At 41.1% G+C, this 23,722-nt stretch overlaps 1 protein-coding gene across 1 annotated transcript in view; it reads right to left on the bottom strand.

The window, feature by feature from the left end:
• Positions 1 to 23,508, bottom strand: part of LOC106602575 (transmembrane protein 121) — an 80,651-nt gene extending 57,143 nt beyond the window's left edge. The window contains exon 1 of the mRNA XM_014195288.2: positions 23,107 to 23,508. The gene's annotated coding sequence lies outside the window, so the exon portion shown is untranslated. The remainder of the gene's footprint in view (positions 1 to 23,106) is intronic.
• Positions 23,509 to 23,722: the final 214 nt, after the last annotated feature.

The following is a 23,722-nucleotide window of genomic DNA, read 5'->3' as shown; positions in this document are numbered from 1 at the left end:
GTTAGGACAGTACATTTACAACAGTTGTGTGTAATGTTTTGTCAAGTCAAAGACAGGGTCACCAAAACCATAAAACCAGCTAAAATGATGCACTAACCTTTTACAATCTCCATCAGATGACACTCCTAGGACATTATGTTAGACAATGCATGCATTTTTAGTTCTATCAAGTTCATATTTATATCCAAAAACAGCGTTTTACTATGGCATTGATGTTGAGGAAATCGTTTCCCTCCAATAACCGGCAGTCAAGTCAGCTTCACAAATTAAATAATTAAAATTAGAAAACATTGGTAAAATATTATATTGTCATTTAAAGAATTATAGATTTACATCTCTTGAACACAATCAACTTGCCAGATTTAAAAATAACCTTACTGGGAAATCACACTTTGCAATAATCTGAGCACTGCGCCCAGAAAAATACGCGTTGCGATACAGACTAGACGTCATGTTGGGGAGATCTAAAATCGAAAATACTATGTAAATAATCCATTACCTTTGATTCTCTTCATCAGATGTCACTTCCAGGTATCACAGGTCCATAACGAATGTAGTTTTGTTCAAAAAAGCTCATCATTTATGTCCAAAAATCTCCGTCTTGTTAGCACATGATCTAAGCCAGCCGGACTTCTCGTCATGAACGAGGGGAAAAAATATATTTACGTTCGTTCAAACTGGTCAAACGTTGTATAGCATAAATCATTAGGGGCTTTTTTAACCAGAACATGAATAATATTCAAGGTGGACGAATGCATACTCTTTTATAACGTATTGGAACGAGGGTACCCAACATGAACTTGTGCGCCAGGTGTCTAATGGGACATCATCGTTCCATGGCTCTTGTTCGGTCAGATCTCCCTCCAGAAGACTCAAAACACTTTGTAAAGGCTGGTGACATCTAGTGGAAGCAATAGGAAGTGCCAAAATATTCCTCAGCCCCTGTGTTTTTCAATGGGATAGGTTTAAAGGTAATACAACACATCAGGTATCCACTTCCTGTCAGAAAATGTCTCAGGGTTTTGCCTGCCAAATGAGTTCTGTTATACTCACAGACACCATTCAAACAGTTTTAGAAACTTTAGAGTGTTTTCTATCCATATATAATAAGTATATGCTTATTCTAGTTACTGGGTAGGATTAGTAACCAGATTAAATCGGGTACATTTTTTTATCCAGACGTGCAAATGCTGCCCCCTAGCCCTAACAGGTTAAATACACAACATGTAATGAATGGGATTGAAACCAGGTGTGTCGGAAGACAAGACAAAACCAATGGAAAATGAAAAATGGATCAATGATGGCTAGAAGACCGGTGACGTCGACCACTGAGCATCACCCGAACAAGGAGGGGCATCGACTTTGGCAGAAGTCGTGACAGGTATGCTCACTTCCACATATACGTTTACATTTTTATCATTTAGCAGACACTCTTATCCAGAGTGCATACAGTCAGTGCATTCAACTAAGGTAGATAAACAACAACATATCACAGTTATAGCAAGTACTGAGAACATTTTTGAGAACATTTTTGCTTTTCGTCCCTTCTAGTTGCAAATGTATTTCTGTATTTTAAAATACAAAATACATGTATTTAATGAAATACATTTCAAAATACAAGTATGTTGTCATTTATTTTTGATACATTGATCATTGATTTAGTCATTGTATATTATTATTATATTTTGACATTGTTTCCCCATCCCTGATTGTGATGTTGTCAGTGAGAGAGAGATTCATGGGTAAATAAATGACCAGCTAGGAGACAGACAGAAGGGTTGGAAAAAGTGAGAGAAAGGTCAAGAGAGGGAGAGAGGGAGGGAGTATGGATATTGATTATGATTATGATTATCAGGTGAGTGGGAGAGGGTGAGAGATAAAGAGAGGGAGAGTGAGAATGGGAGGATCAGTCCGTCCACTTAGTGAAGGAGAGGAAATCAGTGACATTATAACCTTCTCTGTCTTCATCCAGTCTCTGGCTACCATATTCATCTAAGTCTTCCGTCGGCCTCCAACTTGCTAACTCAGGTGTGTATTTTCCCTTCCCTAGAAAATATCCTCCACTACTTCTTACCTCCCACCCACTGGCTGAGTACATACATGGTTACCATGACAACTTTAACTTCACACACTTCAATGCGTCCCTGATACATCCTTGAAAGTGTACAGTAATGTCCTTGAGAACATGAGGTAGAATGAACATTCCCATTTATGCAGCACTAAATACATATGAAGTTTATTTTGATACATTGATCTTCATGGTATTTTGTCATTGTATTTTGTCATTTTTACTCATCGCTGGTTGTTGTGATCTGTGCCGGGACGCCCAGTGTCAGTTTAGTGTCCCCTACCAGGGGTTGGTGATTTGGCAGGATGGCAGGGAACAGGATTTGTACCAACCCAGCGCCCCCATCGCCCAGGGTAACAAAACAACAGAATAATGATGACGAGGTCTATCTGTTTAGCCAATTCCACAGTTTACTGAGCATTAGACACATTACCTTTCAGTTCATTGTGTGCTCATTGCCAGGAAAGCCCCTGGCTCGCTCTTAAGAACCTGCTGATGGTTTAGTGGCAGGTAACAGCAGAATCCAAACCTGAGACTGGATAAAATGTCCTGTACATTAATTTACAGGAATTCATGGCCGTCCAGTGGTTGTTCTGTAGGACACATGATGTGAGTGTATCCTCCTCACAGAGGGAGAGCAGAGATATCATGGCTATTGATATTTTCATATTGAATTTGTCCATCAATATCCCCTTTTACAATCTGTCCGTCTATGAGAGTGTTATTTTGATAATGGAGTTTCCACTATGAGTAGAATACTGAAGGCAGACAGAGCCACATGGTTGTATCCAGGCAGGCAGACCAGCAGCAGGCAGACCAGCAGCAGGCAGACCAGCAGCAGGCAGACCAGCAGCAGGCAGACCAGCAGGCAGACCAGCAGGCAGACCAGCAGGCAGAGATACCCCTCTTGCCCATCCATTCCCCCCCACCTCAACCAGAACCAGAATATATGTAAAATATGTATATATTGTAAACAAAAAGCAGCTAATTTCCTGTAATTCTACAAATTTTGCCTAGGAGCAGAGAGGAACATGAACAGTTTTATCTCTCATCTCATGCTATTTTACACATTTTACCATGAGGCTGAGAGAAAATGTTACATTTTTTAAGCTAAAATATAGGTTTGTTGACTGTGATAAAGGCACTGGATTACGAGCTGTCTTGTTTTCTAAATGAACAAATGAAATAGGCAGTGGCGTGGCGCATATAGCCATAGAAGCACAGTGACATGTGCCTCAATGTGGTCATATTAGGGCTTATTGGGAATGTGGCTTTCAGTTAGTTCTTTTTGGCAACACATCCCGTGAGAGTGAATGCCATTCCAGTTAATCTGTTCTGTTATATTTCATCAAATCTGACTAACCCAAATCTGACTATGAATTATATCTGATGGTGTATGCATGTTTAGGTAAAAAGCCCAAATAATGTTGTTTTTGGAACACTGACAGGTAAAAAGCAGTAGTGTTTTTTTTGCTCAATCTCATTCAGTGGACCTATGCCCCTGATTTCTGTGTGTCTGGGGAGTTTGAGTTGAAAGTCAAAAGACACGTTTCTGTTCTTCATCTTCTAAGCCTCTCCACTCACAGGAATAAGCTCTCATCTTTAAATCACAAACATTTCCCTCCTGACACCATCTCAACACCCAATAGGATCAGTTCGACTGCTACTCTGCTATTTGATTGGATGGATCAGTGTTTGATTAATTGGTGATAATACTTTGCTGTGTTACTGTAGTAACTGATCTGATTAAATTTGCATCTCTGAGGAGTTAGTACACATAATCTAACGGGAATGAAATACCACCAATCTAATCTAGCAGCATCTAAATCTAAAAATGTGTTTTAACTCATCTTATAATAGATCATGCATATATTCATTATTTAATAAGAAACCCTTAAAGGTACAATATGCAGAAATTGCTCCGCCATTTTCTGGTTAACCTCTAAAAGTCTAAGCCGAATTTGCTCTTTACTACAATAGCCCATAGAAACGCATTGAATAACTCATTCATAAATGGCAAAAAAAGACAGTTAAAAAATACATCATAATGAATAAGGTTTTGAAGTGTCTGTCCTATATCTAGGAGATATAAAAAAGCTGTGTTTTTTTTAAAACATATTTAACCCCTTATTTTTGTTGGCACAAATCTACCTGCATACTTCCATTTGTTTGTATGGGTTACCTGACACTTGTAAGAGTTGTAGCGCAAACTGTTCGGACACTACAGACAGAAGTTGGCACATCAGCGTTAGCAACTTCAGACGAGTCCTGTGACACTTGCTGAAGGCCGACATACAGTGGTTGCTCAACTAAAAGTTTTGCGATTATGCTGCTGGATTTAGAGGTCATTTTTGGTTTAGTACAGTACCCTGCGTCCCTACTTCATTGCTCCAAACCAGCGCAAGGGAGAGTTAGAGCACTGATTATGCTTTTGTGTCCCAAGGCGCTACTGTGTCTCTAACTGACGATGAATGGGTGACATAAACCAAATAGAAACTGATAATTGTGCACGACTTCAAAATTGAATTTCAATTAACTGAATGATGAGGATGAAGAAGGTGATTGAATTTAGAACAATGGTGTAAGAACTGCTATTTCTCTGTCCTGCAGCGCACACCCGGAAAAATACACTTATTTTTCTGTTAATACTCCTCAGTATTACTTACTAATACTGTTGTTACACTAAGGTTTTTATTCTAAGAGAAACGTATACTACAATTAGGGTGTGGAAATGTTAGGATTATTTTGCTCCTAGTGTAGCCTACTCCCGACAAGTCATGCTGTACAGCGCCTGAGTGGTGTAGCGTGAAAACCTTGTTGCTACAGATGCTGGTTCAATACCTCTGACCATGGGATCCATGAGGTGATGGTAGGCTTTTGATTTCTCTCCCTCTAAAAACATAAATATATCATTCTAAATAACAAATTGGCTTTATTTACAAATTAGTAACAATGTCTCACCCCATGTTCAAGAATGTACTTTTTTTGCTCACTTTACGTTATTTGAAAATGAAATCCTCTCCAAAATATTGTTAATTTTAAAAGAAAGCTTATTATTATTATTATTAATGAATTTAGAATGATATAAAAGCCCCTTAGATATTCTCACAGATATATTATTAACTGTGTTTTTCACAGGTGTACCAGGCTGTGAATTCTGCAAACAACGTTTCTAGCAGGACAATAAATATTGGTCATATTGGTCATGGCTCCCGAGTGGCGCACAATGGGATTGCCTTGTAGATATCCAGCTTTATCCACTGAGATAGTGGTAGGTGCACGAGGTTCAAGGCACGAGGGCTGGAGGAGGCATGGGACGGGCCGCAGAGCAGCGGACAGAAGACGGACCTATTACTTTTTAATTTTATTTACAGTAGTGATGGACAGCTGGAGGCATTTTTAAAACAGGTTTTCAAACACTTGTTTTTCTCAAGCAGAGAGTTGGCAGAGAGTCAGGCGGCATTGGCGGAGAGTCAGGTGGAGAATGATGCGTTGAAGAGGGCCAGGCAGAGGTGTGCCATGCCAGGCACACCTGTGAGCTCTGGAACTCCACTTCCGACAGGCAGAGTCAACATACCTGGCGAGTTCGTCAGGCCGTCGGTTCATCCTGACATTTCCATTTCTCTTCTGACAACAGAACTTGACCAGCTGCTTACCAGGCACAGCAAGGGCCGTCCGGACCGTTATGCTGTTCTGCTATTTCAAGGATGTGTAACCGAAGAGAGATACAACGAGTGGACACAGAATACCAACTGGGATGGATCCCGAGGCAAATGTGGCTTACCAGTGAACCTCCCGGTGTTCATCATTAATACCGTGTCTAAAGTTTCTGTTCATGACTGATGCAACCCAAAAAAACATTAAAGACAGACTTAATGAGTACTTGAGGTCACCAAGATAGTCTGGACATGGCCTGCTCTCCTTTATGTAAGGAATTAGGCTATGTTATCTTGTCAGACTGCACAGTAGCCTAATATACAAATGCGGGCGGCTTCTATCTTCAAAATGCTTTCAATGCTTTATTATCCAAGTGTTTAAAGTGCGTGTGGGCGACCTCATGCAACCGCAAAATGTCGGAAAAAGCATATACTGTACAGTACTGTATTTCTTCATCAGCATCTTTATGCTTTCGTTAAAAAAATAATGATACAAATACTCTTTCAAAATGCAGATGTTTATTTAGTTATGGATCCATAACGAATAACTATGGGAATAAATAAACTCAGCACCCAGTCTTTCTAAGATAATTTGTAAAAATCCAAATAACAAGCATGGGAAACAGTGTTTAACCTCTTACATCTAGACGTTCCGCTAGCGGAACACCTGCTCCAATATCCAATGATAGGCGTGGCGCGAATTACAAATTCCTCAAAAATACAAAAACTTAAATTTTTCAAACATATGACTATTTTACAGCCATTTAAAGATAAGACTCTCGTTAATCTAACCACACTGTCCGATTTCAAAAAGGCTTTACAACGAAAGCAAAACATTTGATTATGTCAGCAGAGTACCAAGCCAGAAATAATCAGACACCCATTTTTCAAGCCAGCATATAATGTCACCAAAACCCAGAAGACAGCTAAATGCAGCACTCACCTTTGATGATCTTCATCAGATGACAACCCTAGGACATTATGTTATACAATACATGCATGTTTTGTTCAATCAAGTTCATATTTATATCAAAAACCAGCTTTTTACATTAGCATGTGACGTTCAGAACTAGCATACCCCGCAAACTTCCGGGGAATTCGCTAACATTTTACTAAATTACTCACGATAAACGTTCACAAAAAGCATAACAATTATTTTAAGAATTATAGATACAGACCTCCTCTATGCACTCGATATGTCCGATTTTAAAATAGCTTTTTGGTGAAAGCACATTTTGCAATATTCTAAGTACATAGCCCAGGCATCACGGGCTCGCTATTTAGACACCCGGCAAGTTTAGCACTCACCATAATCATATTTACTATTATAAAAATGTCATTACCTTTTGTTGTCTTCGTCAGAATACACACCCAGGACAGCTACTTCAATAACAAATGTTGGTTTGGTCCAAAATAATCCATCGTTATATCCGAATAGCGGCGTTTTGTTCGTGCGTTCCAGACACTATCCGAAATAGTAAAGAAGTGTCACGCGCTTGGCGCAATTCGTGACAATAAAATTCTAAGTATTCCATGACCGTACTTCGAAGCATGTCAATCGCTGTTTAAAATCAATTTTTACGACATTTTTCTCGTAGAAAGCGATAATATTCCGACAGGGAATCTCCTTTTCGGCAAACAGAGGAAAAAATCCCAAAGGCGGGGCGGTCGGGGTCACGCGCATAAGCTAGTGTCTCTTGATGGGCCACTTGAGAAAGGCGATAATGTGTTTCAGCCTGGGGCTGGAATGACGACATTCTGTTTTTCCCGGGCTCTGAGCGCCTATGGACGACGTGGGAAGTGTCACGTTAGAGCAGAGATCCTTAGTAAATGATAGAGATGGAAAAGAAGTTCAACAAATGGTCAGACAGGCCACTTCCTGTAAAGGAATCTCTCAGGTTTTGACCTGCCATTTGAGTTCTGTTATACTCACAGACACCATTCAAACAGTTTTAGAAAATTTAGGGTGTTTTCTATCCATATGTAATAAGTATATGCATATTCTAGTTACTGAGTAGGAGTGGTAACCAGATTAAATCGGGTATGTTTTTTATCCAGCCGTGTCAATGCTGCCCCCTAGCCCTAACAGGTTAATGAAGAAATGTTTTGGTTATCCTAACCTGGACACCATGTACAGTATTATAATAGACCATTATGGAGCAATAGGATTTGAAGCAATAACTATTTCAGCATCATGCTGCTCTGAGACAAGCATGGGGACTGGTCTTGACAAATCAATGAGATTTTTATTTTCACTGAATCTCCGTTTGGGTATTGGTTACACTACAATTAGGGCGTGGAAATGTTACACTCTTAGTACTGTAGCTTACTCCCGACCGTCACATTTTACAGCACCATATTTTCCGTTCCATCCTAACGGAAACCCTGAGGGTTTTGTTTTTCGTTTTTCTTGGAATAGAAACACCATAATATTGATCAAATTATTTAAGCTACATTTCTTAAAATCAATCCCACATACAATGTTCTTACAAAAAAGGTTTTAAATTCTCTAGTAATGCCAATTTTGAAGACTATCAAATGCTTCTCAAAGATAACCTCTGGTGGTCAAACTAGCACTAACTAGCATCAATGGTAAAAATGGCTGACAATTAAATAACGTCATAGAATTCTGCAGCCGTCCGCAATGTGTGCTGCAATGTGTGCCGCAATGTGTGCTGCACATCCACTCAGGAGGATGTGATGGATTGAGATGCAGTCCATGCAAAAAAATGGATATCTGTAGCTTAAACTGACGTATTTTGATGGGGATTTTTCATGATTTTACTTAGATTGACGCAAGGGTGTGTCTATAGACTATTAACCTCTATGGGACCCCTTCCCGTTCACATCCCGGTAACGGGATTGCTTGACAAGATAGCATGGTGCGAAATACAAAACAGCAAAAATCGAATAATTTCAATTTCTCAAATGATCAACTATTTTACACCATTTGAAATATAAACATCTCCTTAATCCAACCACATTGTCCAATTTCAAAGAGGCTTTATGGCGAAAGCATAAAGTTAGATTATGTTAGGACAGTACATAGACAAAAAGTTACACACAGCCATTTTCAATGCAAGGACAGGCGTCACCAAAAGCAGAAAACCAGATAAAATTATGCACTAACCTTTGACAATGTAAGCAAGACCTTTAAACAGGTCAACATTCACAAAGCCGCGGAGCCAGATGGATTACGAGGACGTGTACTCAAAGCATGTGTGGACCAACTGGTAAGTGTCTTCACAGACATTTTCAACCTCTCCCTGGCCGAGTCTGTGATACCTACATGTTTCAAACAGACCAACATAGTCCCTGTGCCCAAGAAAGTGAAGGTAACCTGCCTAAATGATTACCGCCACGTAGCACTCACATCGGTAGCCATGAAGTGCTTTGAAAGGCTGGTCATGGCTCACATCAACACCATCATGCCAGAAACCCTAGACCCACTCCAATTCACATACCACCCAAACAGATCCACAATTGACACAATCTCAATCACACTCCACACTGACCTTTCCCACCTGGACAAAAAGAACACCTATGTGAGAATGCTGTTCATTGACTAGGCTCAGCATTCAACACAATAGTGCCCACAAAACACATCACTAAGCTAAGGACCCTGGGACTAAACATCTCCTTCTGCAATTGGATCCTGGACTTCCTGACGGGCCTCCCCCGGGTGGTAAGGGTAGGCAACAACACATCTGCCACGCTGATCCTCAACACTGGGTCCCCTCAGGAGTGCATGCTTACTCCCTCCTGTACCAACCCCTTGTTCACCCACGACTGCGTGGCCAAGCACGACTTCAACACCATCATTAAGTTTGCTGACGGCACAACAGTGCTGATCACCGACAATGATGAGACAGCCTATAGGGAGGTCAGAGACCTGTACATTTCTTGTTACTTTTTGATTGATTTGATAGTTTTTTATTTCAGTTTCTTTAGTAAATATTTAATTAATTCTATTTCTTGAATTACATTGTTGGTTAAAGGCTGGTTAGTAAGCATTTCACGATAAGGTGTTGTATTCGGCACAAGTGACAAATAAAATTAGATTTGTTGAGATGTGTCTGTTACTTGAACTCTGTTAAGAATTTATTTGGGCTGCAATTTCTGAGGCTGTTAACTCTAATGAACTTATCCTCTGCAGCAGAGGTAACTCTGGGTCTTCCTTTCCTGTGGCAGTCTTCATGAGAGTCAGTTTCATCATAGTTGTTGCGACTGCACTTGAAGAAACTTTCAAAGTTCCACATTGACTGACCTTCATGTCTTAAAGTAATGGACTGTCATTTCTCTTTGCTTATTTGAGCTGTTCTAGCCACAATATGGACTTGGTATTTTACCAAATAGGGCTATCCTCTGTATACCACCCCTACCTTGTCACAATACAACTGATTGACTCAAACGCATTAAGAAGGAAAGAAATTCCACAAATGAACTTTTAACAAGGCACACATGTTAATTGAAATGCATTTCAGGTGACTACCTCATGAAGCTAGTTGAGAAAATGCCAAGAATGTGCAAAGCTGTGATCAAGGACAAGGGTGGCTACTTTGAACTCAAAGACAATGATGGTTACTTAAAATGTTTATGTGGTACTGACTCAAAACAAAATGAGAATTTTCTAAAGATATGACAACAAACTACCTTTTTTTTCCCAGCATGCTCTACTGCAGTTTGATATTCTTGGAATTGTTTTTAATATTCTTTATCTGTTTTTTTGCATGTACATTGAGTGATTGATGGATAAAATGTTATGCTACACAAATATATATATTTTTAATCTAAACTAATTCAATAATTTAATTTTTGCACCCGTTACTGAAATGTTTTTTCCATTTTAATTGGCTTAGGTAGTTTCCTCACTCTCTTTTAGACCCTGGCAGTCATTATGATTGTGAATTCAAATTTAAGCTGTTGGCTAGCCTAACACTGGCTAGACTCCAATTGGAATTACACATCAATTTGCAAGCCAGCATGATGTGATTTACAGTTAGGGTTGCAAAATTCTGGCAGAATTCCAGAAATCCTGGTTGGAAGATTACTGAACATTTTGGGAAGGCTTGTGGAATTTTGCAACCCTACTTGCAGGCCTCCATGGTATGTGTTCCAGGCCACTGTATATGACCTTATGATATATGTCATGGTTTAATTATAATGATTAAGAACTCACTTGGTGAAGGTCACAGGACTGAAATGAATGAATTCACCAAGCATGTCTCTGTCACTGACAAATACAGTCATGGGTGGTAACTCTACAATTCAATCAAAGAGCCAAGGCACACTGGGAAAGTATTGGAGACATGGCTTAGTGGGGGTGTTCAATTTAAGTATACTTTACAAAAAACGGAATTTCTATTACTCATATGAGGGTAGTACTGCTGACTTCAGCTATTTTAGTTTCTTCACATGTAATACTGCAAATGACTGTTCTTTTTGTAAGGGCTCTATATGTTGGACCTACAGTGAGGGAAAAAAGTATTTGATCCCCTGCTGATTTTGTACATTTGCCCACTGACAAAGAAATGATCAGTCTATAATTTTAATGGTAGGTTTATTTGAATAGTGAGAGACAGAATAACAGCAAAAAAATCCAGAAAAACACATGTCAAAAATGTTATAAAATTATTTGCATTTTAATGAGGGAAATAAGTATTTGACTCCCTCTCAATCAGAGAGATTTCTGGCTCCCAGGTCTCTTTTATACAGGTAACGAGCTGAGATTAGGAGCACACTCTTAAAGGGAGTAGGTCTGGACCTAGTTTTGTCCCATGGAATAAATGTTGTGGATCTTAATGTTTTTCCTCATAATCCTGGACTATCGTACCACCATTTTATTTTGTTTGCAATCGCAACAAATAATCTGCTCAGACCCCAACCAAGGAGCATCAAAAGTCGTGCTATAAATTCTCAGTCAAACCAAAGATTCCTTGATGCCCCTCCAGACTCCCTCAGCCTACCCAAGGACATCAGAGGACAAAAATCAGTTAACCACCTAACTGAGGAACTCAATTTAACCTTGCACAATACCCTCGATGCCCTCGACAAATGAAAAACATTTGTCATAAGAAACTAGCTTCCTGGTATACAGAAAATACACGAGCTCTGAAGCAAGCTTCCAGAAAATTGGAACGGAAATGGCGCCACACCAATCTGGAAGTCTTCCGACTAGCTTGGAAAGACAGTACCGTGCAGTATCGAAGCGCCCTCACTGCTGCTCGATCATCCTATTTTTCCAACTTAATTGAGGAAAATAAGAATAATACTACATTTATTTTTGATACTGTTGCAAAGCTAAGTAAAAAGCAGCATTCCCCAAGAGAGGATGGCTTTCACTTCAGCAGTAATAAATTCATGAACTTCTTTGAGGAAAAGATCATGATCATTAGAAAGGAAATTACGGACTCCTCTTTAAATCTGCATATTCCTCCAAAGCTCCGTTGTCCTGAGTCTGCACAACTCTGCCAGGACCTAGGATCAAGGGAGACACTCAAGTGTTTTAGTACTATATCTCTTGACACAATGGTGAAAATAATCATGGCCTCTAAACCTTCAAGCTGCATACTGGACCCTGTTCCAACTAAAATACTGAAAGAGCTGCTTCCTGTGCTTGGCCCTCCTATGTTGAACATAATAAACGGCTCTCTATCCACCGGATGTGTACCAAACTCACTAAAAGTGGCAGTAATAAAGCCTCTCTTGACCCAGAAAATATAAAAAACTATCGGCCTATATCAAATCTTCCATTCCTCTCAAAAAATTTAGAAAAAGCTGTTGCGCAGCAACTCACTGCCTTCTTGAAGACAAACAATGTATACGAAATGCTTCAGTCTGGTTTTAGACCCCATCATAGCACTGAGACTGCACTTGTGAAGATGGTAAATGACCTTTTAATGGCATCAGACCGAGGCTCTGCATCTGTCCTCGTGCTCCTAGACCTTAGTGCTGCTTTTGATACCATCGATCACCACACTCTTTTGGAGAGATTGGAAACCCAAATTGGTCTATACGGACAAGTTCTGGCCTGGTTTAGATCTTATCTGTTGGAAAGATATCAGTTTGTCTCTGTGAATGGTTTGTCCTCTGACAAATCAACTGTACATTTCGGTGTTCCACAAGGTTCCGTTTTAGGACCACTATTGTTTTCACTATATATTTTACCTCTTGGGGATGTTATTCGAAAACATAATGTTAACTTTCACTGCTATGCGGATGACACACAGCTGTACATTTCAATGAAACCTGGTGAAGCCCCAAAATTGCCCTCACTAGAAGCCTGTGTTTCAGACATAAGGAAGTGGATGGCTGCAAACTTTCTACTTTTAAACTTGGACAAAAGAAAGATGCTTGTTCTAGGTCCCAAGAAACAAAGAGATCTTCTGTTGAATCTGACAATTAATCTTGATGGTGGTACAGTCGTCTCAAATAAAACTGTGAAGGACCTCGGCATTACTCTGGACCCTGATCTCTCTTTTGACGAATATATCAAGACTGTTTCAAGGACAGCTTTTTTCCATCTATGTAACATTGCAAAAATCAGAAAATTTCTGTCCAAAAATGTGGCAGAAAAATTAATCCATGGTTTTGCTACTTCTAGGTTGGACTACTGCAGTGCTCTACTTTCCGGCTACCCGGATAAAGCACTAAATAAACTTCAGTTAGTGCTAATTACGGCTGCTAGAATCCTGACTAGAACCAACAAATTGGATCATATTACTCCAGTGCTGGCCTCCCTACACTGGCTTCCTGTTAAGGCAAGGGCTGATTTCAAGGTTTTACAAAGCATTAAATGGGCTTGCTCCTACCTATCTTTCCGATTTGGTCCTGCCGAACATACCTACACGTACGCTATGGTCACAAGACGCAGGCCTCCTAATTGTCCCTAGAATTTCTAAGCCAACAGCTGGAGGCAGGGCTTTCTCCTATAGAGCTGCATTTTTATGGAATGGTCTGCCTACCCATGTGAAAGACGCAGACTCGGTCTCAACCTTTAAGTCTTTACTGAAGACTCATCTCATCAGTAGGTCATATGATTGAGTGTAGTGTGGCCCAGGAGTCTGAAGGTGAACGGAAAGGCTCTGGAGCAACGAACCACCCTTGCTGTCTCTGCCTGGCCGGTTCCCCTCTCTCCACTAGGATTCTCTGCCTCTAACCCTATTACAGGGGCTGAGTCACTGGCTTACTGGTGCTCTTCCATGCCGTCCCTAGGAGGGGTGCGTCACTTGAGTGGGTTGAGTCACTGACGTTGTCTTCCTGTGTGGGTTGGCACCCCTCCTTGGGTTGTGCCGTGGCGGAGATCTTTGTGGGCTATACTTGGCCTTGTCTCAGGATGGTAAGTTGGTGGTTGAAGATATCCCTCTAGTGGTGTGGGGGCTGTGCTTTGGCAAAGTGGGTGGGGTTATATCCTGCCTGTTTGGCCCTGTCCGGGGGTATCATCAGATGGGGCCACAGTGTCTCCTGACCCCTCCTGTCTCAGCCTCCAGTATTTATGCTGCAGTAGTTTATGTGTCGGGGGGGCTAGGGTCAGTCTGTTATATCTGGAGTATTTCTCCTGTCTTATCCGGTGTCCTGTGTGAATTTAAGTATGCTCTCTCTAATTCTCTCTTTCTCTGTCTTATCCGGTGTCCTGTGTAAATTTAAGTATGCTCACTCATTCTTTCTTTCTTTCTTTCTTTCTTTCTTTCTTTCTTTCTTTCTTTCTTTCTTTCTTTCTTTCTTTCTTTCTTTCTTTCTTTCTTTCTTTCTTTCTCTCTCTCGGAGGACCTGAGCCCTAGGACCATGCCTCGGGACTACCTGGCATGATGACTACTTGCTGTCCCCAGTCCACCTGGCCGTGCTGCTGCTCCAGTTTCAACTGTTCTGCCTGCGGCTATGGAATCCTGACCTGTTCACCGGACGTGCTACCTGTCCCAGACCTGCTGTTTTCAACTCTCTAGAGACAGCAGGAGCGGTAGAGATACTCTCAATGGTCAGCTATGAAAAGCCAACTGACATTTACTCGAGGTGCTGACTTGTTGCACCCTCGACAACTACTGTGATTATTATTATTTGACCATGCTGGTCATTTATGAACATTTGAACATCTTGGCCATGTTCTGTTATAATCTCCACCCGGCACAGCCAAAAGAGGACTGGCCACCCCTCATAGCCTGGTTCCTCTCTAGGTTTCTTCCTAGGTTTTGGCCTTTCTAAGGAGTTTTTCCTTGCCACCGTGCTTCTACACCTGCATTGCTTGCTGTTTGGGGTTTTAGGCTGGGTTTCTGTACAGCACTTTGAGATATCAGCTGAAGGGCTATATAAATACATTTGATTTGATATGTTTAAGTGTGTTCTCTATTTTATGAGATATGCCTTGGGCTGGGGACTTTTCTGTCTGGGAGGCTGCACTGTAAAACCGGATCAGTTTTGGATGCTCAAACATTTTGAGGAAAATTATTATCTAACAAAATGTCAGTTAAGAAACTTAAATTGTGAGTAGTACTACCGTCATATGAGTAATAATACAAATGCAGTTTTTAGTAAGGTATACTTACATTTAACACCCCCACTAAACCATGCCTCCAATAATTTCAGAGTGTGCCTTTGCTCTTCGATTGAATTATAAAGTTACCACTAGGGTTGCACATTTTGGGAATATTCAGAGGTGGAAACTTTCCATGGGAATTAACGTGAATATATGGGAATTAACGGAAATATATGGGAATTAACAGAAATATATGAACATTTATATTAATACCATTTAAATGTAGATGTTTTTTGCATTGGATATATTTACCATATCATATGGAGACAGAAACATAAACATTTTACCTTATCATAAGTAGACATAATTGCAAATTATTAAATCCTTCCAATAGAAATAAAAAATCTATTTAGTTACGAATTGAACTTTAATTAAATGAGTTGACTCTTCACATGGGATGATTTCACTGAACAACAAAAGAAAGGGAATATTGAATGATCCCCAATGATCCATTGCATCTCCCAAAAACGTTTTCATCATACATCTGTAAAATGATTGTCTAGAAACTGAAGCTTGGGTTGTCTTCCTCTCAGGTTTCCATGTCTGCTCCCTGGACCTCCTCAATGTCCACCTCTTGAACATCTGACTCTGAGGCCTCATCTTCACTGTCACTTTCCAACCTTGTTGAGGATGGCTCGTTGTCAGGCTCAAAAAGCCTCAAATTTGCACGGATGGCCACCAGTTTTTCAACCCTTGTATTGGTCAGCCTGTTGTGTGATTTGGTATGTGTGTTTCCAAGCAAGGACCAGTTGCGCTCTGAGGTTGCGCGGCTGATGTTGGTGGGATTTGGAGGAAAATGGAGACTGCCAAACCCTTGCCCTCATCCAGGCCAAGGTGGCGAGACACGGTAGTAATGACACCATAGGCCTTGTTGATCTCTGCACCAGACAGGATGCTCTCGCCAGCATACTTGGGGTCCAACATGTACGCTGCGGCATGTATGGGCTTCAGGCTTTTTGATGTATTTCAGAACTGCAGTTTCCTCTGCTTGGAGCAACAGTGAAGTGGGCAGGACAGTACGGATTTCTTCTCTTACATCTGCAAGCAGAGTCTGAACATCAGACAGGATGGCATTGTCTCCCTCAATCCGAGCAATGACTACCGCTATAGGTTTCAGGAGTTTCAGGCTGCATACCATTCTCTCCAAAAATACATCATCCAGGAGGATCCTCTTGATGGGGCTGTCCAAATCAGCAGACTGTGATACGGCCATTTCTTGGGGAGACTCCTTCACCTCCAGAAGACTATCAAACATGATGACAACACCACCTCAACGGGTGTTGCTGGGCAGCTTCAATGTGCTGCTCTTATTCTTCTCACTTTGCTTGATGAGGTAGATTGCTGCTATAACTTGATGATCCTTCACATACCTAACCATGTCCTTGGCTCTCTTGTAGAGTGTATCCATTGTTTTCAGTGCCATGATGTCCTTGAGGAGCAGATTCAAAGCATGAGCAGCACAGCCAATGGGTGTCATGTGAGGGTAGGACTCCTCCACTTTAGACCAAGCAGCCTTCATGTTCGCAGCATTGTCTGCCACTAGTGCAAATACCTTCTTTGGTCCAAGGTCATTGATGACTGCCTTCAGCTCATCTGCAATGTAGAGACCGGTGTGTCTGTTGTCCCTTGTGTCTGTGCTCTTGTAGAATACTGGTTGAGGGGTGGAGATGATGTAGTTAATTATTCCTTGCCCACAAACATTCGACCACCCATCAGAGATGATTGCAATACCGTCTGCTTTCTCTATGATTTGCTTGATTTTCACTTGAACTCTGTTGAACTCTGCATCCAGCAAATTAGTAGATAAAGCATGTCTAGTTGGAGGGGTGTATGCTGGGTGAAGAACATTCAGAAATCTCTTCCAATACACATTGCCTGTGAGCATCAGAGGTGAACCAGTTGCATACACAGCTCGAGCAAGACATTCATCAGCATTTCTCTGACTACGTTAATCCATTGAGTCAAAAAAACTTCTGATTCCAGGAGGACCATGAGCTGTTGCTATCGATAAGGTGTTGGATTCATTATTTTCTCTTCGAATAGAAGTAGAAGGACTTTTCTCAAAGGTTGCTTGTTGTGAGCGCTGAGGGAACTTTATGCACTTGGCCAGATGATTCTGTATCTTTGTTGCATTCTTTACATATGATTTGGCATAGTATTTGCAAAGGTACACAGATTTTCCTTCTACATTAGCTGCAGTGAAATGTGTCCACACATCAGATGTGGCATTTTCCTGTAAAAGAAACTAATACAATTCCATGTACAGATAAATAGTTAAGCTGTTAGTTAAGCTGTTGGATAGTTTAACTTCTCTAGGGTAGGTGGGACGGTAGCGTCCCACCTGGCTAACATCCGGTGAAAATGCATAGCTTTAAAATTCTAAATACACCATTCGTAATATTAAACATTTATGTAAATACATGTATCTTACAACTTTTAAAAGCTTAACATCTTGTTAATCCAGCCGCTGTGTCAGATTTCAAAAAGGCTTTGCGGCGAAAGCATACATTATAATAATCTGAGGACAGCCTCCCGCACACACAAGCATTACTAGCATTTTCCAACCAAGCATTAGCATCACTAAAGTCAGAAATAGCAATAAAATAATCAATTACCTTTGAAGATCTTCCTCTGGTGGCAATGCCAAGTGTCCTAACTACTTAGTGAATGTCCGTTTTGTTTGATAAAATCAATTTTTATAGCCTAACACGAAACATTTGTAAACCGCTTGCGTCGTGATTTCTGTCTCGTTCAACTTTGGATGAAACATTCGTGGTAATTACACACACAAAACAAACGTTTATCCAGTCATGGTTGGCTTCATTGCAATCCTCTGGTTGTTACTAACACAACTATACTTGATGGTTCTTTTCCCGGGACGTATTGACCGAAACAAACCGATTTGAAGACAGCAATCAATGACCTCAATGCACACCAATGGTAGGACCGGTCTATCGTTGATTGACTGTATTTTGGCCCAATGACCACTGATCATCTTGAAATCTAGCTTGGAAGATAGCCAATGAGCTAAGGTAAATGACAATGTGAAGACCAGCCTTTGTCGTAAACTCTGGTGGCGTAAAAGAGGTTCATTCGCCATTGCAAATCCTACTTGACGGAGCCACGAGTGTTACGCATAACAGTACATAATCAATAGCATTTTCAGCAAGTTTATATATTGAAATTACAGCTAATTAATCAGGAAAATCTAAAACAAAGTCTAGGTATACAGATTTAACCCAAATTATAGATGAAATTGATAGAGAAAGTGAGACCGAGTTGCTAGAGGAAGATGAATCTTTCAGCGAAGCTAGTTTTGACTCCCAGGCGGAAGACATGTTTCTGCATGGAGAGGATGCCATGCTGGATAAGTAAGTGCTAATGCTAATGTCATTGTTTGAAATTAATAATATCAAATATTATTGATTTGAGATTTTTTTTTTAGATTTTCTTATTTTTTGTGCAATATATAAAAATATCATCAGTAATGAAATGTGTAAAGTACACATTGGCTGTACTGTGTGTGTTATATATATATTTTTTTCTAATTTAATTTACATAAACGTGGAATGGAACAGCACTTCACCATAGTGATTATGTTCCCTGTACTCTATATAATACACATCTGTTTATTTTATGTGTTGATACATGGCTCATACGTGAAAGTATTCTTACTGATTTTTGTCTTTCGTTCACAGTGGCAGTGATTCTGATTATGAGCCACCAATGTCTAGGTGTCCATCCCCCTCTGAAGCTGGTTCATCCAGCCGGAGCCCTGCTGTCTCCGGCTCCAGCCGGACCCCTGCTGTCTCCGGCTCCACACCTACCCGGCCATCTAGAGGTGTGAAGTCAGTGACAAAGAAGTGGAGGTGGGGAAGAGAGAAACCTGCAGACAGAGGGCCAGAGGGTCATTGGCACTCTGTGTTAGAAGACAATGTGGAACCAATTCCACCAGTTTTCAGACCCAAAAGGCAGCCAGGACCTCAACTCAACATGACCGCAAAGTACAGCCCCCTTCAACTTTTCCAACTGTTTTTCACCTCGTCAGTTGTTGATTCCCAGGTGTCGAACACCAATAAGTACGGGGCTAAGAAGCAGGCAGGAAAGAAGCCCATTTCCATGTCAGACCTTTTCTGCTACTTTTCAATGGTCATTTACATGGGGCTGGTGAAGTTGAAAACTCTGAGGGACTACTGGAAAACATCAGCTCTCTATCAACTGCCTTTCCCCATGACTGTCATGTCTTGCAAAAGGTTTCTGACTATCTCACGGGCACTTCACGTCAGTGACCCAGAAGTTGATGGGGAGAATGACAAGAAGAGAGGCACACCAAGGTTTGATAGGCTCTGCAAGATCAAACCTCTCTACCCCAACATCGTTGAGGCCTGCAAGACCTATTTTCAGCCTGCCCAGAACCTGTCCATCGACGAGAGGATGGTAGCCTCAAAGGCCAGAATCAGCCTCAAACAATACATGCAGAACAAACCAACCAAGTGGGGTTACAAACTGTTTGTTTTGGCTGATTCTGTGTGTGCCTACACTTGTCATTTTTTTGTTTATGAGGGGAAAAACAGTTTTGCTACCAGTAATGGACTGAGTTATGATTCTGTTATGGAGATATTCGATTTTCAACTACTGGGGAAGGGCTACAAACTGTTTGTAGACAACTTCTACACAAGCCCTTTCCTGTTTACAGAGCTGAGGAAGCGGGATGTGTGGGCTTGTGGCACCATTCGGACCAACAGAGTGGGCTTTCCGAAAACAAAGGAGAACGACATGCCTAAGTGGGCTGAGCGGGGTACCATGCGATGGATTTGTGAAGATGGCCTGCTCTTTGTGAAGTGGATGGATACCAGAGAGGTGGTCATGTGCTCCAGTATCCACAAGTCCTTCAGTGGCGATCACGTCGTCAGGCGTGTGAAGGACGGTCGCGGGGCATGGACCACAAAAAATGTCCCCATTCCAGCTGCTGTGAAGGACTACAACAAGGGCATGGGAGGTGTGGACCTATCAGATGCACTGATAGGATACGACAATGTTCTCCACAAGACCACGAAATGGTACAAAATATTTTTCTATCATTTCATTGACATTGCTGTGGTGAATGCCTTCATCCTCCAGAAGGAAATGGCCAAGAGCTGTGGACAGCCCCCCATCTCACAGCTTACCTTCAGAGAGCTGCTCATCCAGGAGCTTGCTAGCTACAGCAAGTCCACTGCAGCACCTTCTGTCCCCTCTACCTCTGTCCCTTCTGCTCCAACCAGTGGTGTTCACCTGCCCAGATACATCTCTGCAGGCATGAATGTGCCTCAGGGCAAAAAGGGCACAGTGGGGAGACGCTCAGTAAGCCTCTGCTTTACAGCAGAAAGAGACTGCTATGGGCCATGGCACCAGCAGCACAATATTGCGTAGCGGACTGAGGGTCTTCACAATATTGTAAATAGAAAATGTGTAAATAGTTACCCATGTTATTTTTTTTATTATTTTTTTGGGGGGGGGGGGTGTTAGAATGGCATTTATGTATTTTGTATATAGTTATTTCCTTCAAAATGTATCACTGTACCAATTTGGCCACTTGGGTACATTTGGGTACATTTGTGTGGGACACCTGGGTGACTTCATGCTCAATGTCATGTAGCTCACTCATTTTTGAAGTTATCTGTCTAAAACGTTGCTCAGCTTTTGGTGCCATCTTATGTTCTTCATTCAAATCATCCCCAGCATCCTATCTGAATGTTTGGCTGTTCTTGGTCATTTGAAAGATGATGCAGCAACAATAAAAAACAGAAAACGTATGTTTATTTTCTTGTATTTTCTTCTACCAGATCTATTGTGTTATATTCTCCTACATTCAATTCACATTTCCACAAAATTCAGAGTGTTTCCTTTCAATTGATACCAAGAATATGTATATCCTTGCTTCAGGACCTGAGCTACAGGCTACAGACATTAGGGTCTGTCTTTAGGCGGAAATTGAGAAGAAGGGGGGGGGATAAGAAGGATAGAAGTTAACCAAATTATGCCACAAGACCTAGAATTGCCTTATGTGTATCCCACAAAAAGGTTCACTGTTATAAGCTAACTTTGTTGATGAATTTAAGCAAAATTCCCCCAAATTCCAGGGCTTAACTTCCCATGGAAAACTTTCAGAAAAATTACGGAAATTTACCGGAAAATTTCCGACCCCTTGCAACCCTAGTTACCACCCATGACTGTATTTGTTATTGACAGAGACATGGTTGTTGAATTTGTAAATGTTCTGTTTTTTTGGCCTTCACCAAGTGAGATCCTAAATGAATAGTATTATTGTACTTTAACCATTACACATATCATAAGGCCTTACACAGTGGCCTAAGATTCATAGTTCAGTAGGATTTCTAAATTACACCAACTTTCCAGTAACCTTCCAACCAGGATTGCCAGAAAAACTGCAATTTTCACCAGAATTTTGCACCCTAACTGTAACTCACATTATGCTGGCTTGCAAAGTGGTGTGTAATTCCTATTTGATCTAGCCAGTGTTAGGCTATCCAACAGTTGAAATGTGTATTCATCTACAAACTGCATTCATAATGACTGCCAGGGTTTAGTACAGTGGAACGATACTACCTAAGCCATTTAAACTGGAACAACCATTTCAGTAATGGGTGCAAAAATTCAATGATTGGATTAGTTTAGAAAAAATATATTTATCTTTGGGTAACATAACATTTAATCAATCAATCACTCAATGTACATTTAAAAAAAAACACATTTAAAAACAATTCCAAAAAATCCTACATTTTAAATGGCTTTAGTTGAGTCAGTACCACAGAAACATTTTAAGTAATAATTACTTTTCATTGACTTTGAGTACAACTTACTAGAAGTAATTGAGCTAAAAATGCCTTGGGGTTTACAGTGTGTAGAGAGTTGATGAGGGAACACACTGCAGCACTATGTAGGCTACCTCAGCCTCAACCTCAGCCTGAGCTTAGAGCAGGAGTCAGATGACCATAGGCTCCCAGCCAGTGCAGTTAGTGCAAACGAATGGAGAAGCCAATCATCCCGTTTAGAACACTATGGAGCGATCAAACTCTTACCTGGACAACAAGGGGCTATATCAAAGACAACCAAAGCAAGCACGTTTCAGTAAAATAAATGGAATGGAATTCAAATTCCAGCTTCCTGCAGCACAGCGATGCTCAGCGCGATATAAGGATGAGGCGGTCAGATGCCAAGTAGATAGCGCGCGCCAGTTGGCTGAAGCCCTCTCGGGGCTTGTGCCCGGTGGGGTGGAAGAGAGGGGACGAGCCTCATGCTTTGACACACGCTGCCTGGCACTTCTAGATTAATGCCAGTCCGAAATAAAGTGGGTTCATTTTCCTCATGTAAACACCTTCTTGTGTGAATGTAGCACTTTCACTTTAGAAAACAGAAATCATAAATGATTGGTTTGGGAACAATACCAACCATCAATTAGACAAAAACGCTGGGCTTATTTCCGGCTTGAAGTGATGTGTTTGTGCTAAGTAACCTAACCTACAAACCAGTGGATCTGCTCTCCCCTTTATGAACTTGTAATAGTTGTTTACAATCCAACACTGCTGCGCTACGATTCAAATAACAATTCTGCCGTCACATGAGCATGTCTGTCAGCCACAAACGCTCAACAGCCTCATGCAGATTTAGCAATTTCGTAAATTAAAATATGGTTCCATTCACAGCCAACGTTATTCAGTAACACATCTGAGTTAAATAGCCTACGATGTGCCAGTCTAAACTTGCACCATATCTATTTTCAAACAGTTAAATTAAAGAAAGGTTATAATTTTATCAGAGTTTGGTAGGGTAAATCAAAGCATCGGTCCTACCTCTGTGCTAGTCGCTGTCCATGGAGCTGATCGTTCGGGGCAGGAGACGGCAGCTTGGAGGGTGATTTAGTCCGCGCTAAGGCAAATAGTGAGCTGAGCTGCGGTTACGGTTACACACTACTGAGACTACAAGAACGTGGCAAATTCACAATTCATCCCCAAATCGGTTAGTAGCGTGGAGAGAGGCAAACATGCACCCTAGCTGAGGGGCCGACTTTGCCGGTCCAATTCAAGTTACGCTGGTCTTTTTTCTCTTCCCTCTGATGTGCTCGCTCTCTCTCTCTCTCTCTCTCTCTCTCTCTCTCTCAGCTTCCCTTCAACCTCCCAGCGGAGAGCATCATTTATCGTCAATTTGCTTATGCTGAGAGATTTCAGTCAGTTGCTCTCTTTCCCCTCCCCTCTCCCTACCCAGCCTGGACCGTAGTACAACAGCCTCCACATGCTCGCTCTCGTTCTCTCTCTCTCTCTCTCTCTCTCTCTGTCTTTAGGGCTTTTCTTAGGGCTTTTCTAATTTCATAAAACTTGAAAGTGAGACAAAGATGAAGTTATTTTTATTAGTAAAGTGATACATACGCAATTAGACAGCATCACAGAAGAGTTACGTGTAAATACATTA

The sequence above is a fragment of the Salmo salar genome, chromosome ssa01 (assembly GCF_905237065.1).
Source record: "Salmo salar chromosome ssa01, Ssal_v3.1, whole genome shotgun sequence".
Taxonomy (NCBI): domain Eukaryota; kingdom Metazoa; phylum Chordata; class Actinopteri; order Salmoniformes; family Salmonidae; genus Salmo; species Salmo salar.
Note: the sequence above shows the minus strand (reverse complement) of the source record. Positions and strands in the feature narration are given on the sequence as shown.